The following is a 15481-nucleotide window of genomic DNA, read 5'->3' as shown; positions in this document are numbered from 1 at the left end:
AAAAATTGAAATCCCTTTCAGCAAGTTCTATAGTTGTGCTGGTATAAAAATCACTCCAATTTTTTTTTATTCCTGGAGGACGCTGGAGATTTTCAAAGGAATGACATTTTGTTTGCATGTTGTTAAGGTATTTATAACCTGCAGAAATGATCTCTTCCCTGAAGGTTCTTTATCTTGATCACAAATTTCGACCAGGTTCTTTTGAAAGTTAAACTCTTCCTTCCATCTGATCTGCTGGTAAAAACTCAGAAATAAAGAAGGTAGCATAATCTTTTCATACTTAAAATATCTGAAGTGATGGCAGGTGTGGCAAACTGCCATATGATATTGTAACTTGAGAGGCTATATCTTTAATTCTGATTTTATGATCAGCCAGAATAATGCATCTAACTCCAGAGAAAAGGTTTGTCATTTGTTGGCATGAAAGGTCTTCATACCTTGAAAAAATGACTGTATGAAATTATGTATTATCAACAGCAGATAAAAATAAACTTTGCAATCAAGCAGGTAATTTTTTAAAAATAAACAAACTCATAAATTCTGATTAACAATGGAAAGTAAAATACGAACATTATAAGGTTGCACCATAATGCATGTTACAAATTAGTCTTAAATCAGGCTCGATACTTAGTGTATTACTGTATTTATTCTTTATGTAAATCATTGAAGAAAATCCACATTCACAAAGATAAACTCCTCTGACCAGGTGGTGATCTCAAAATATGAACAGAAAATTTATTTAAGTACGGTAGAATGTCGGTTATCAGGAATAATTTGAAAGCTTGATTTTCCTTCTTTTTTTATTAATGGTAGTATTTGAGACAAATGTTTATTATGCTATGAGAGTATTTCTGTCTGTGTTTTTTTTTACATTGTATATCTGGTGAAATATTGGATTAGGACTAATGGGTTTTCTTGGAAACCATGAGTGATAGTTTAGTCATTCGCTTCCGTGAACCCAATTTTCCTTTACATATTTTGTTCTCTTCATTTCTATGAAGAGAACAAAATATGTTCTCTTCATAGGAATCTAAACTAAACATAATGCTATTATGTTTAGTTTAGCTCCAGATTCGGTAAGATTAATATTGGCCCAAAACTGTGCAATTTATTATTTTTCTCGGTTTTTTTACAGTAAAATTTCAATGAAACGAAACAGCTTTGAAATGGGCAGAAAACCAGGAAGAATGCAATATAATAAAATTGATATTATTAAGAAACTTGGGAGATTTTGCAGCAAAAAAAAAAAAAAAAAAAAAATTCACAACAAACGAAACAAAAAACGATTGAACATTATTTTAAAAAATTACTTTAAATTTTTTTCCACATAAAATTTACAGTAAATAACTATCCAAATATACATACATATGTAAATGTGCTAACAGAATATATTTAATTTTACCTTAGGTTCAATTATCTGGAAAATTTTGCTATCTGGAAGAGGTCTGACATTAATTATTCCAGATAACTGATGCTCTACTGTAGTTCTAAATGCCAACAGAAATTTTACAACTTTTTTTTTTTTTATTGGAAATGAGCAGATGTTTCTTTTGTCTCACCAACCAAAACTCTGTGAAATCCATCTTCTTGACATTTGTTGGAGACTTCAATCACAGGAAAGCTCTACCAGTTCATTTTTCTTGTTTGTTGTTAGTGGTTCTGGTAGGATGTATTCAGTAGAAAAGAGTAACTGATCCAAAATTCTGATGCCAGATTTTCTGAAAGTACTCCTTGAAGTCTGTGACTAAGTTCTCACAATGTTCCTTTATATTGGCTGCCAGTTAGGGATTCAGTTGAATTTCATATTTGCTGATGTCCAAAAATGGAAATAAAGACACATGTCCACTTTATACTTCTTTGATAATGAAACAGAGTTTTTTCCTGAAAGTTTTTGTTTTGTTTTGGACTGAGAATGATGTAGTACGGAAACCCTGTAGGCTTTTATTAAGACAGCAAAATTTGTTCTGCCAAGTAGGCCAGTCAGGAAGACCACATTTCATCAGTGAAGCGATTACTCAAGTACTTCTGAACAAAGTTCAAGTATCAAAAGCCTTTCTAAGATCCAAGTATATAATATCAAAGTTATTCCCTGCATCCAGTTCCTTTGTGACTGCATCATAGTATCCAATTAAATCGGTCAGGCAAGACTTCCCCTTAACAAAACCATGCTGTGTCCGAGCTATAGCTGAAGTCTTGTCTAAATGATCCTGCAGTGCTTCTTTAACTAGTGCCTCCATTAATTTTCCTGGAACAGAAGTTAAACTCACAGGTCTATAATTACTTGTGTCAGCCTTTGATCCTCCTTTGTGAATTGGGGTGACATTTGCACATCTCCAGTCTGTGGGTACCTCCCCTGAGTCGAAGGAAGCTCTCATAATTATAGCTAAGGGTTTGCTTACTTCCTCTGCTGCCTCCTTTAATATAACTGAATAGATCCCATCCACCCCGGGTGCCTTTCTTGTGTTTATCTTCAACAATTTCTCCTCCACTTTACTCTCAGTTATTACAAGATTCTCTAGCTTACTGCTAGAGTTGAATACACCTCTGGCTTTCCCCTCGCTAAATAACTCCTCATGTGTGAATGTCGATGCAAAATATTCATTTAGCTTGTTAGCTACCTGAGCTGGATCATCGACAGTTGAACCATCGATATCAAGTGGACCAATCTGATTCATCCCCTTCCTTCTAGAGTTTACATAAGTAAAGAACTCTTTGCTGTTTTTCTTTGCATCCCTTGCCACAGATTTCTCGTAATCTGCCTTTGCCTGCCTAACCTCCTTTGTAACTTGGTTACAGATCAACTTGTATCTATCATAAACTTCTGTGTCATGTGTTAATTTGTATGTATCCCATGCATGTTTCTTCTCTGCCATATGCCTCATCAGTTCATGTGACATCCATTTAGGCCTAAACCTTGAACAATATTTCTTAATTGGTATGTATAGCCTAGTAGCTTCCAAGATAAGTTCTTTGAATTTGCTGTTGGTAACATCATCAGTTGGTCCCACTGTATAGAATTTAAATACTGTCTCAGTCCATCGTAGGCACCTTTACGAAAGCAATAACCCTTCCCTTTACCCCTAATGGTAGTTACCTCTTTGAATAAATCCCACTTCAGCACACTGTGATCACTGCCACCTAGTGGTTCATTTATCTGCAGATTCTTAATGCATGAAGAATCACTGCTGATAATCAAATCAAGAGTATTCTTCCCTCTAGTTGCCTCCTGAATATGCTGATGTAGAAAACACAGTCATCCAATAAATCCACAAAAGCCTTGCTAGTGTGTGAGTGACCAGCCCCCAAATTCCAATCAATATCTGGGAAATTAAAATCCCCCGTTATAAGACTCTCTGATTTACTGGCCTACTCTATTTCCCTGTACAGTATCTTATTATACTCATCAGTCATTAGGCCTATAGCACACTCCTACTCTCGATTTTGATCTCCCAGTGCTTATGTCACACCAAACTGACTCGACACTGCACTGTCCATCGATGTCCACTGACTTCACTTCCTTGGATTTTATGTATTTCTTAACTAATAGCATAACCCCTCCTCCCTTCCTATCCAGTCTATCCTTTCTGTAGACGTTGTACTCCCCAAATTCCAGTTCTGCATTCCTTCTATCTGTGTGACACCACGTCTCTGATATCCCAACAATATCTGCCTTTGATGTTTTGAGCAATACCTCAAATTCATCAAATTTATTTACTAAACTCCTAGCATTGATGTACACGCAAATATACGTGCACCTATTTCTATTCTTAGCTACCCTAACACAACCCATGTGTTTACTTGTACCGCAATGACTCCCAGCAGTCTCTGAAATATCCTGCATCATTTTTCAGGCTTCTGCTCATTCCAATAGAAGCAGTGCAAGAATCTCTTTCACCTCTGCCAGTGGCTACTGTTAATCTATTTGTCTTTGTCTCCCCCAAGCTAGCAGTTTTCCAACCCACCTAACAGTGCCTTGATATAGCATCAGCAAATATCCTTGCACCCTTTCTATTTAAGTGTATCCCATCCCTGTAGAAGCAATCTCTCCTGTTAACAAGTACAGTCCAGGCTGAAAAAAATTCTACCCCTTGAGCCTTGCACAATCTTTCCAGTGCTGAATTGATTGACAAGGCTTATGATAGATTGCACTAACAGAAAAGCCCAATAAGCATGTGACTGCTAATTGTTTTATGGTTGTGACCACCAGAAATCTGACCGTACCACGTGGTTCGGTTGGAAACAATCGTAGGGTAATCTCCAGTGCGGCGGTCTCCTGCCCCGATTAAACACAGCATGTTGTCCCAATTAAGCAAAGTAAACTTGGATATTTTCTCTATTGGGTTCTGTTTTTTTTAAGATATGCCCCAAATAAACGGCTGCCCCAATTAACCGGTGGCCCAAATAACTGGAATCCACTGTATTATTATTAGCTATATGGTGCAAGGAAGACTGAGGCTTGTGCTGCACCAGCCAAAAAAAAAAAAAAATTCTGAATTACCGTGTGTGTGAGAGAGAGAGAGAGAGAGAGAACAAGAGTCAGAAGTAGAAGAGAATCACCAAGAAAGAGAAGAATGATGATATCCAGCTCAGGACCCTGGGTGTGGCAAGCCCATACTCACTAGATTATGGAGACAATGAGCTGATTAATTGTTAGGCTGCACCTGGAATACTGTATACAGTCTGGAAACGTCATTTTAGGAAGCATATGGATCTGATAGAAAGGGCAAGATAACTTGGTGGCACAAAAGGATATTCTTACTAAGAAATACTGTTCTCTAAATTGCAGCCTTTTGGAACTAGGCATCTGTATGGTGGCACTAATTGAAATTTACAAGGATTTAAAAGAGCTAAGTAAAATGTATGATGATGGCAACTTGACACTTTCTGAGATTCAACACGGGGGGGGGGGTAATTTAAATTAGGCTCACGTCCAGAGACTTCGGTATACCGTAAACCTATGTGGTACAGACAATTTACAAACTACAGATTCGGCCATGCACCCAGTCATCTCAACAGCACTGCCCGCACTCTATTCTCCAGGGCTTGGAGCCATTCCAGCACTGATGCAATTAGACGCAGCAAGATCTCTTGTGTGAAGGCAGACCATTAGTTTAAGCACAGGAACTCGCATCCCACCCAAGACTCCCAAACCAGGACAATACACCAACCGCCTACATTCCATACTATCCAGGCGTGTCAGGTTGGATCTCAAGAATCCTCAGAGATTACCGCATCAAATGCATACAATTAACCTCCAGAACCTGCATTCTCTTATCTCCCTGTCACACCTCTCTTACGCAGCAAAGTAATATACTGCATCACCTGCAGAGACTGTGACAGCTGCTACATCGGTGAAACATCAAAACGTCTTCAAGATTGCCTTACAGAGCATGAGAGAACAATCTGCCTTGCTGAGACGGACCAGTCCGCAGTCGCAGAGCATTTTTGGCCTACCCACCACGATCTCAATCCCAAACGTGACTGCGAAATAGTAGACTACTCACGACACTTTCGCCACTGCCTATGGCTAGAGTCACTTGCCATATTGAACAATCCGAAGGCCATAAACCGCTGCAAAGGCATGAGATTGCACCCCGTCCTAGAGACAACCATTTTACAACTCGACAAGCAGTGGAGTAAAACAGCGCATGTCCGTGCGACAACAGTAGGAAACCAGCTTTAATGAATAACATGCCTCACTGCACGCACACCACGGCTATATCCGTTGTATTCAAAATTTAGTCAAATTAGTTGATAAAGAGAAGCGATTGTCTCGAAAGCTTCTATTGTATTTTATTGTGTTATCTATATATTAAATACGTTTTACTGGTTCTTGTAATTTAAATTACGAAAAGATGGTTAATTACTGTTATTATCATCATTGTTATTATTATTATCATCATTGTTATGTCTACACAGCAGATCCAGTCGCCTGTTTCGGCCGAAGTGCTGATCGGGCAGCGTTCTGGATTCGAATTTCTATTTATTGAGTTTGCTGGCTATGCGACCGACGCCAAGATTTCTTTCTTCCGCACCACGAGTTGGAGAGCGGAGCGGGGTCGAGGCGAACTGCTCCTCATTGCGAGGTCTTCTTTAAGACATGGTGTGCCGAACTTGGCACACCTCAACTGCGACGCAGTCGGAAGCGATTTTCTGCAGCGAGACCACAGTGCATTAGTGGACTGTTGCGAATGCTACCTAGTTGATCCTGCCAGTAGTCATATGCTTGTCCTTGTGGATGCCCTCGAAGGATTAAAAGTGAGGGGCCCATCAAGCTCTCAGCTTCCCACACCAATGCCAGAGCTTGCACTTGGTCATCACTCGACACAACGGCAGCCCCCAAGCCAGAATGCGCTGGTCCCAAAGGAACTAGTTGTTGGTGACTCTATTGTCAGGAAAACGGTAAACATGCTTTGTAAAAAGGGTAGGTGTAACAGGACCAGGGTATGTCTGCCAGGGGCAAAGGTTGATGACGTTGTAAAGTGGATATCACCTTTTAAGGGCACAGAAGGTGATATAGTTGTACACGTTAGCACCAATGATATTAAGAGTAGGATACCAGCGGAATTACTTAACAAGTACAGGTCACTGTTGAAAAAAAGCCGTGAATTAGGGTTGAATTTGAAAGAGTGCAATTCTGCCCAGACATGATAGGAGGGAGTACATGATGAGAACCCTGTCGATCAATTCAGCCCTGGAAAGATTGTGCAAGTCTCAAGGGGTAGAATCTTTTTCAGCCTGGTCTGTACTTGTTAACAGGAGAGACTGCTTCTACAGGGATGGGATACACTTAAATAGAAAGGGTGCGAGAATGTTTGCTGATGCTATCGAGGCAGTGTTAGGTGGGTTGGAAAACTGCTAGATTGGGGGGATACAAGGACTAATAGATTAACAGTAGCCACTGGCAGAAGTGAAAGTGATTCCTGCACTGCTTCTATTGGAATGAGCCACAGCCTGGAAAATAAGATGCACGATATTTCAGAGACTGCTGGGTATCATTGGGGTACAAGTAAACACATGGGTTGTGTTAGGGTAGCTAAGAAAAAGAACAGGTGCATGTATACTTGCGTGTACACCAATGCTAGGAGTTTAGTAAATAAATTTGATGAATTTGAGGTATTGCTAAAAACATCAGGCAGATATTGTGGGGATTTCAGAGATGTGGTGTCACACAGATATAAGGAATGCAGAACTGGAATTTGGGGAGTACAACGTCTACAGAAAGGACAGACAGGATAGGAAGGGAGGAGGGGTTATGCTATTAGTTAAGAAATACATAAAATCCAAGGAAGTGAAGCCAGTCGACATTGCTGGACAGTGCAGTGTCGAGTCAGTTTGGTGTGACATAAGCACTGGGAGATCAAAATCGAGAGTAGGAGTGCGCTATAGGCCTAATGACTCTGATGAGTATAATAAGAAACTGTACGGGGAAATAGAGTGAGCCAGTAAATCAGAGAGTCTTATAATGGGGGATTTTAATTTCCCAGATATTGATTGGAATTTGGGGCCTGGTCACTCACACACTAACAAGGCTTTTGTGGATTTATTGGATGATTGTTTTCTACATCAGCATGTTCGGGAGGCAAGTAGAGGGAGTAATTTGATTATCAGTAGTGATTCTTCATGCATTAAGAATCTGTAGGTAAACGAACCACTAGGTGGCAGTGATCACAGTGCTGAAGTGGAATTTACTCAAAGAGGTAACTACCATTAGGGGAAAAGGGAAGGGTTATTGCTTCCGTAAAGGCGACTACGATGGACAGAGACAGTGTTTAAATTCTATACAGTGGGACAAACTGAATGATGTTACCAACAGCAAATTCAAAATGGGAAGCATTCAAAGAACTTATCTTGGAAGCTACTAGGCTTTACATACCAACTAAGAAATATTGTTCAAGGTTTAGGCCAAAATGGATGTCAGATGAACTAATGAGACATATGGCAGAGAAAAAAAAAAGCATGGGATACATACAGAATAACACGTGACACAGAAAACCTATGATAGATACAAGTTGATCTGTAACCAAGTTACAAAGGAGGTTAGGCAGGCGAAGGCAGATTACGAGAAATCTTTGGCAAGGGATGCAAAGAAAAACAGAAAGAGTTCTTTACTTATGTAAACTCTAGAAGGAAGGGGATGAATCAGATTGGTCCACTTGATATCGATGGGTTAACTGTTGATGATCCTGCTCAGGTAGCTAACAAACTAAATGAATATTTTGCATCGACATTCACACATGAGGAGTTATTCAGCGAGGGGAATGCCAGAGGTGTATTCAATTCTGGCAGTAGGCTAGAGAATCTTGTAATAACTAAGAGTAAAGTGGAGGAGAAATTGTTGAAGATAAATACAAGAAAGGCATCTGGTGTGGATGGGATCTATCCATGTATATTAAAGGAGGCAGCAAAGGAAGTAAGCAAACCTTTAGCCATAATTATGAGAGCTTCCTTGGACTCTGGGGAAGTACCCATGGACTGGAGATGTGCAAATGTGACCCCAATTCACAAAGGAGGATCAAAGGGCGACACAAGTAATTATAGACCTGTTAGTTTAACTTCTGTTCCCGGAAAATTAATGGAGGCACTGGTTAAAGAAGCACTGCAGGATCATCTAGACAAGACTTCAGTTATAGCTCGGACACAGCATGGTTTTGTTAAGGGGAAGTCTTGCCTGACCAATTTGATTAGATACTATGATACAGTCACAAAAGAACTGGATGCAGGGAATAACTTTGATATTATATACTTGGATCTTAGAAAGGCTTTTGATACTGTTGACTGCTGCACAAATTGGAGCAGTGTGGCATCGGAGGCAAATTGCTGCTATGGATAAAGGGGTGTTTGAGGGGGAGAAGACAGAGAGTGGTAATCAATGGACACTGCTCGTCGTGGACTAATGTTATTAGTGGAGTCCCTCAGGGCTCAGTGTTGGGTCCATTATTGTTTTCTGTATTTATAAATGATATTGATGATGGTATATCAAGCTTAATGTCCAAGTTTGCAGACGATACGAAGGTTGGCAGGGTTGTCAAGGACACTACTGACACTATGCTACTGGAAAGGTTGAGCAGATGGGCTGAGAGGTTGCAAATGAAGTTTAACATTGACAAATGTAAAGTACTGCATATGGGAAACAGCAACCCCAGAATAACGTATCTACTCTGTGGTACTACACTGACAGTGGTAGAGAATGAAAGGGACCTGGGGGCGGTTGTGCAGGCAGATATGAAGTTTTCGGAGCAGTGCAAGATGGGCTGCAAGAGTAGCTCATGGTGTATTGTCGATGATATATAGGAATTTTTCTAGCAGGGATGAGGAGGTGATTATTCCTTTGTATAAGGCAATGGTCAGGCCACACATAGAATACTGTATACAGGTCTGGAGGCCTCATTTCAAGAAGGATGTAGAGATGCTGGAACGAGTATAGAGAAGGGCAACAAGATTAGTGAATGGAACAAAGGGGTGCTCTTACGAAGAAAGGCTTAAGTTTTGCAAATTAGTGTCTGGAGACTAGGCACCAGCGAGGTGATCTGATAGAGGTGTAAAGCCTTGAATGGTTTGAGCATGCTCAATGCTGATGGGATTCTTCCTCTTGCTCAGAAGAATCACCTGAGATGGCATAAATTCAAATTGAGAAAAGATGGATGTAGGATAGACGTGAGGAAATTTGCCTTTAGCCAGCGGGTGGTTGGTTGGTGGAACAGACTTCCATCCCTTGTCGTGAATAAGCTTAAGGCTCAGCTGGACAGGTATTTTGAACGAACAGAGGGTTGAAGTGGAAGTGGTTATTTATTTTTTTATTTTTTTTATTTTTTGGCTGATGCTGCATAAGCTTGCTTTCTTGCATCAAATGCCTCTACTAATGCTAATTATTATCATTGTTATTATTGGTATTAGTTCAATTGATCTCAACAATGATCTTTTAGGGCAATACAGTTCAGCTTTAATCTATTTAAGATTAAACCAATATATAAAAAAAGGTTTGTTTACAGATTATTATAATTATAGGCTATACTGCAATTAGTTTTGAACAAAATAGTTGAGAATTACTTGATCTCTCATCTTAGTAATTTTTTCAGCAAATAGTAATTATTAAATAACCATTTATATCCTTATCAGAAAGGGATGAGTACTCAGTTGTTATTAGAGCAGTTTATTGATAGATTTAAACAAGTATTAATTCTAATATTGTTTCTTGATTTATCTGTGACCTAATCAATTTAAGAATTTTACAGGATAAATTATTTTCGTATGGAGTAAGAGGAAATATTCTTAAACTATTATTAAGTTATTTGAACCACTGTAAGATTTCTGTTAATAGGGATAACCAGAACAGTAATAAATTGGGTATTAAAATAGAGCTTCCACAAGGAACTCACTCAGACCCCATATTGTTTAATATTTTTATAAATGATATATTTAGTGTTGTTCAAAGAGTTTATTAAAATCTATGCTGCTGATGATGATATAATTTTGTATCAATTGGGAGAGACTTAAATAGAATGGATTCATAACAATCAGTTATTAATTGCTTTACTAAAACTAAATTATCATTAATAAATGCCCCGCATCAACTACCTGGTATTACATCTTCTATCAAGTTACATTCACATTGTTGCTTACATAAGAATGACTGAATCATGTTCTTGCCAACTTATTGAAATTGTTTCTCAGTATGAATATCTTCAATTATGGATTGATCATTCTCTAAACTGGAATACGCATTAATTATTTGATCAGTAAGATAAATATTTTTTATACCATATTAGACAAAAATTTACTTTAGCAACAAGAGTATATATATATATAATACAGTTGACCCTTGAACAACACGGGGGTTGGGGGACGACCCCCCCACGCAGTCGAAAATCCACGTGTAACTTTTTGACTCCCCAAAAACTTAAGTACTAGTAACCTACTATTGTCCGGAAGCCTTACCAATAACATAAACAGTTGATTAACACATATTTTGTATGTTATATGTATTATATACTGTATTCTTACAATAAAGTAAGCTAGAGATAAAAAATGTTATTAAGAAAATCATAAGGAAGAGAAAATACATTTACAGTACTGTACTGTATTTATTGATAACGTAAGTTTACATCGGCTGTTTACAAGATGAATCGTGTATCTGTCAGTACCTACATCAATATTGTCTTATATGATACAAAACACTGTAGATGTTATATGTATTACTAACACTAGACATCAAAAATGAAATGATAATGTGAAAAAGAAATTCATATTTATTTACAGGTGTAACAATTCATGCATTGATAATGAAGAAGCAGCAGTATGATTGCTTTATGGTAGCTTAGCCTATACACTATGACACAAAAACGTCTCATACATTCTTGCCATACAGTTATTAGATTTTCACATGAAGACACACACACACACAACAGGTGAGTTTATTAACTGTACAGCGTGATGATTATTTACTATTCATTAAGTGGAAGTGAATCATCATAAAGGTCTTCATCCTCATCGTCTTCACGTTGAGTAGGCTGAGGAGGAGGGGTAGCAAAGGTGGAAGAGGTAGACGAGGTGGAAGGAGAGGCAGGCACGCTCGGTGTCACTTTATGGAAATACGTTGTAATTTCTGTCTGACTGTTTTGCTTTTTCATTTCTCTAAAAATGTTTCTATACAGTACCAATCCTTCTTACCGTTTGCTTTAGTTTCAGTGCCCATATCATAGAAGGGTCCATGTCATAAAAGATGTCAAAAGCAGTCTTGAATAATCGGAACCCTTCTCTCAGATTGTCTAATGTCAATTTGTTTTCTGGCACTGCTTCTTCTACATCTTCTTCCTCATCCTCTGGCACTAGTTCAGAAGCACTCACTCCATCAAGTCATCTTCTGTTAATTCCTCTGGTGTGGTGTCTGTTAGCTCTTGAATTTCTCCAAGAGCCACATCTTGAAACCCTTCACCCTCCACCTTTTTTGCCATATCCACAATCTCTTTCATGATTTCCTTGATTGGCTCTGTCGTAAATCCTGTGAGGTCATGCACAACATTTGGACACAATTTTCTCCAGCAGGAATTTATTGTTTCGGGCTTGATGGCTTTCACAGCTTTTTCCCTAACAACAATGGCACCTTCAATGTCGTAATCCTTCCAGACTTTCATGATGTTCTCTCTCTCTCTCTCTCTCTAGGTTCTCTTCCATAGCGTTGGCAATCCTTTCCCTGGAGTACCGTGTGTAATGAGCCTTAAGGGTCCTTATGATCCCCTGATGTAGAGGCTGAATTAGAGACATTGTGTTTGGGGGCAAGTAGACCACTTTGATGCCTTCGATGTTGAACTCATGGCGCCTCCATAGCCAGGTGGGAAGGAGCAGCAGTGCGTAGCACAGGCTTCTTGATTAGACCGGGGTTCGAGCCCCTCACCACCAAATACGGAGGATGCGGAAAGGTCAGGGAATGACCACCGCATATCCCGGAGCAATATGGCCTTAGTTGCTAATGCTCCTAAAAACCAAATAACAAACAAACTGTTGAACTCATGGGGTTCTGGGTGGCCAGGGGCATTGTCCAATATCAAAAGAACTTTAAAAGGCAGTTACTGGCAAGGTACTTCCTGACTTCAGGGACAAAGCATCGGTGGAATCAAGCCAGAAAAGGGATTCTTGTTGTTCAACCAAAAGACTGGCAGCTGGTGTTTATTTTTTCCCTTCAAGGCTCGGGGGTTAGCAGCTTTATAGATAAGGGCAGTCCTGATCATAAACCCGACTGCATTTGCACAAAACAGTAGAATTAGCCTATCCCTTCATGCCTTAACTCCTGATGCTTGCTTCTCTTCCTTACTAATAAATGTCCTTTATGGCATTTTTTTCTAGAATAGGGCACTTTCATCTGCATTAAAAACCTGTTCAGGCAGATATCCTTTCTCCTCAATGATTTTCTTAATGGCATCTGGGAACTTGTCTGCTGCCTTTTGGTCGGCAGAAGCTGCTTCTCCTGTTATCTTGACATTTTTAAGCCAAACCTCTTTATAAAATTATCAAACCATCCTTTGCTGGCATTAAAGGTATTTTGCAAAAGGTGCAAGTTTTTCGCACCTGCTGGCCTAGCTGCAACTTCACGAATTTCCTTTTATTTTTTTACAATGGTCCTTACGCTGGATTCATTTATCTCAAAATGGCAGACAGCTGCAGACCTCAATCTATGGTACATATCAAGCAATTCAACTTTTTCTTGTAATGTCATGACTTTTCTCTGTTCTTGGGAGCACTTCCGGCATCTCTAGTGGCACTTCGTATGGGTCCCATGGTGTTATTCAAGGTTTATGGTATTGCACTAAACATGGTGAAAAATACATGAGAACCGCGAGAGATCAAATTTTACTGCAATACACAATTTACTGGAGAGATGAACTGCTCACGCAGAGATGATTAGTGTCACATGGCGAATTATGATATTAGGGTCCCCTGTAAATGATTACATCTACCCATTTTTATTTTGTCTGTAAATTGTGTGTGTGTTCTCTTTGCCTTGTTTTGCCTGTTTGCTAGATGAAAGAACCCCAGTTTCTTGGGGGGGGGGGAAACCTTGCTATCTATGCCTGAAACCGACTAACTCAGCCATGGAGTGAAAAAAAGCCTACTAACGTTCCTCGTGTCAACAACAGGATTTGAACCCGGGCCTTTTCCCCCCAGTGTGGGGAGGACGGTGACGAAACCACTGTGCTACCCCCGCAGATTACAGTAGTACAGTATGTACTACAGTTAATTTTAGGCAGTTATGATTTAATACTGCATCTTTACTTTTCTATACATTCCTCTCAACTGCAAATGGCACCATATATGGTCTGTAAGTGTTTGTGTGTGTAAATTTTGATAAATTTTAACTTTTTATAATAGACTAGCCGTAGGCTACCTGTTTTTAAAACGGGATACAATTATTAGGTTGTTATTTCATCTCATACTATTTACTTAATATGATTTTTTATACTTTTTGCTATTTTCTTCTCTCAAGTATATGCATACATTGCCTCATGTGCAATCATCAAAAATTAAGCTATTATATACAAAGATATATATCTATATCTATATATATATATATATATATATATATATAGGTGATGCGGTTTGTCTGCAAGTTTTTTCAAATTGTCGCAAATCTTCAAAAAATTTTCCAATATATTTATTTTAAAAAACCTGCATATAAGTGGACCTGTGCAGTTCAAACCTGTGTTGTTCAGGGGTCAACTATATTTTGCTTTGTGGTTGATTCAGTTTTAAATTATGCTGTAAATATTTGGGCAAGAGCCACCAATACTTCTGAAATACTTATGATGAATAAATTATACAAAGGATACTAAAACTAGTTATTGGAAATGATATATGGAATGACATTAACAGATAGAAAGTCATTTTATTTGCTATTCAGAAATTATTATTTAATTTGATTTTAAAAAACTTTAATGAAATAAAAGAGTGTAAGAAATTATCTAGAAACAACAAATTGCAGTTTACATCACACAAGGGCTTATTTATTCCAACATCCTAAACCATAAAATAAATATGGAATGAGACAATCTTATTACATTATAAATACAGGAACTTCCTGACTTTACGTAAGTTTTTGCTGGCCGGTGCAAACTTTAAAAAAATCATGGAAATGTATTTTGCATCCCGTAGGAATAAATGGAGGTGTCGTCAAAATATTGTAATGTGAACCCAATAACACGTTTTTTTTTTTTTTGTTTGTTTGTTTGTAATTCATTCCAAGTCCTTAGAAGTTGAAAATTTTACTATATTACTAAGCTATTTGTTTCTCTAAAAGTTCATTTTTATAATGGAAATTACAATACCTTTTCATTGTTATCATATGTTCCCATTATAAGAATCAATTTTGAACGCATTTGTGATATTTTTCTAAAGCACGTTTCTGGAGGTCAGAATCAAAAAACAATAAAAACAATTTGCACTTTCTGGTTTATTGGGCTTTTCTGTTAGTGCATCTAATTATAAATGGGTAGTAAACTCGATCTTATTGCATTTGCGATAATACCAATCACTGCAGTTGTGTGGGTTTTTAACACTATTATGGTGAAATGAGTTTCCCTTTGCTGAAATCTTCAATCGTATAAAAAACAAATTTTCAGAAACTTCTCTTCATTGCTATTTCATTGCAGTGATGAAGGGAAAACAACCAACGAAAAGTGCAAGTGGTGGTGCTAGGAAACGAAACAAAATTGATTTTGAAATGAAGATGATTAATTAAGCAGGACAAAGTCATCTATTGCAAGGGAATTAGGTCTCGCTGCTTCAATAGTGAATAGTATTTTAAAGGACAATGCACTATATGTGCACTCTCAAAGGATCAACGCACTTACGATCAACAGTGATCACAAAACAGCTTTCAGGTGCTATACTGAAGATGGGACAGCTGTTAATAACGTGGATGGAAAATCATATTCAGAATTGAGTGCCTATGAGTCCAGTGACCATTCAAGCAAAAGAAACAAGTATT

At 38.3% G+C, this 15481-nt stretch overlaps 1 protein-coding gene across 1 annotated transcript in view; it reads left to right on the top strand.

Annotated features, from left to right (window-relative positions):
- Nucleotides 1-15481, top strand: part of Prosbeta2 (Proteasome beta2 subunit) — a 99184-nt gene that overhangs the window by 51554 nt on the left and 32149 nt on the right. The window lies entirely within an intron of this gene.

Source organism: Mastigoproctus giganteus, chromosome 4 (assembly GCF_048544385.1).
Source record: "Mastigoproctus giganteus isolate SK-2022 chromosome 4, ASM4854438v1, whole genome shotgun sequence".
NCBI lineage: Eukaryota > Metazoa > Arthropoda > Arachnida > Uropygi > Thelyphonidae > Mastigoproctus > Mastigoproctus giganteus.
Note: the sequence above shows the minus strand (reverse complement) of the source record. Positions and strands in the feature narration are given on the sequence as shown.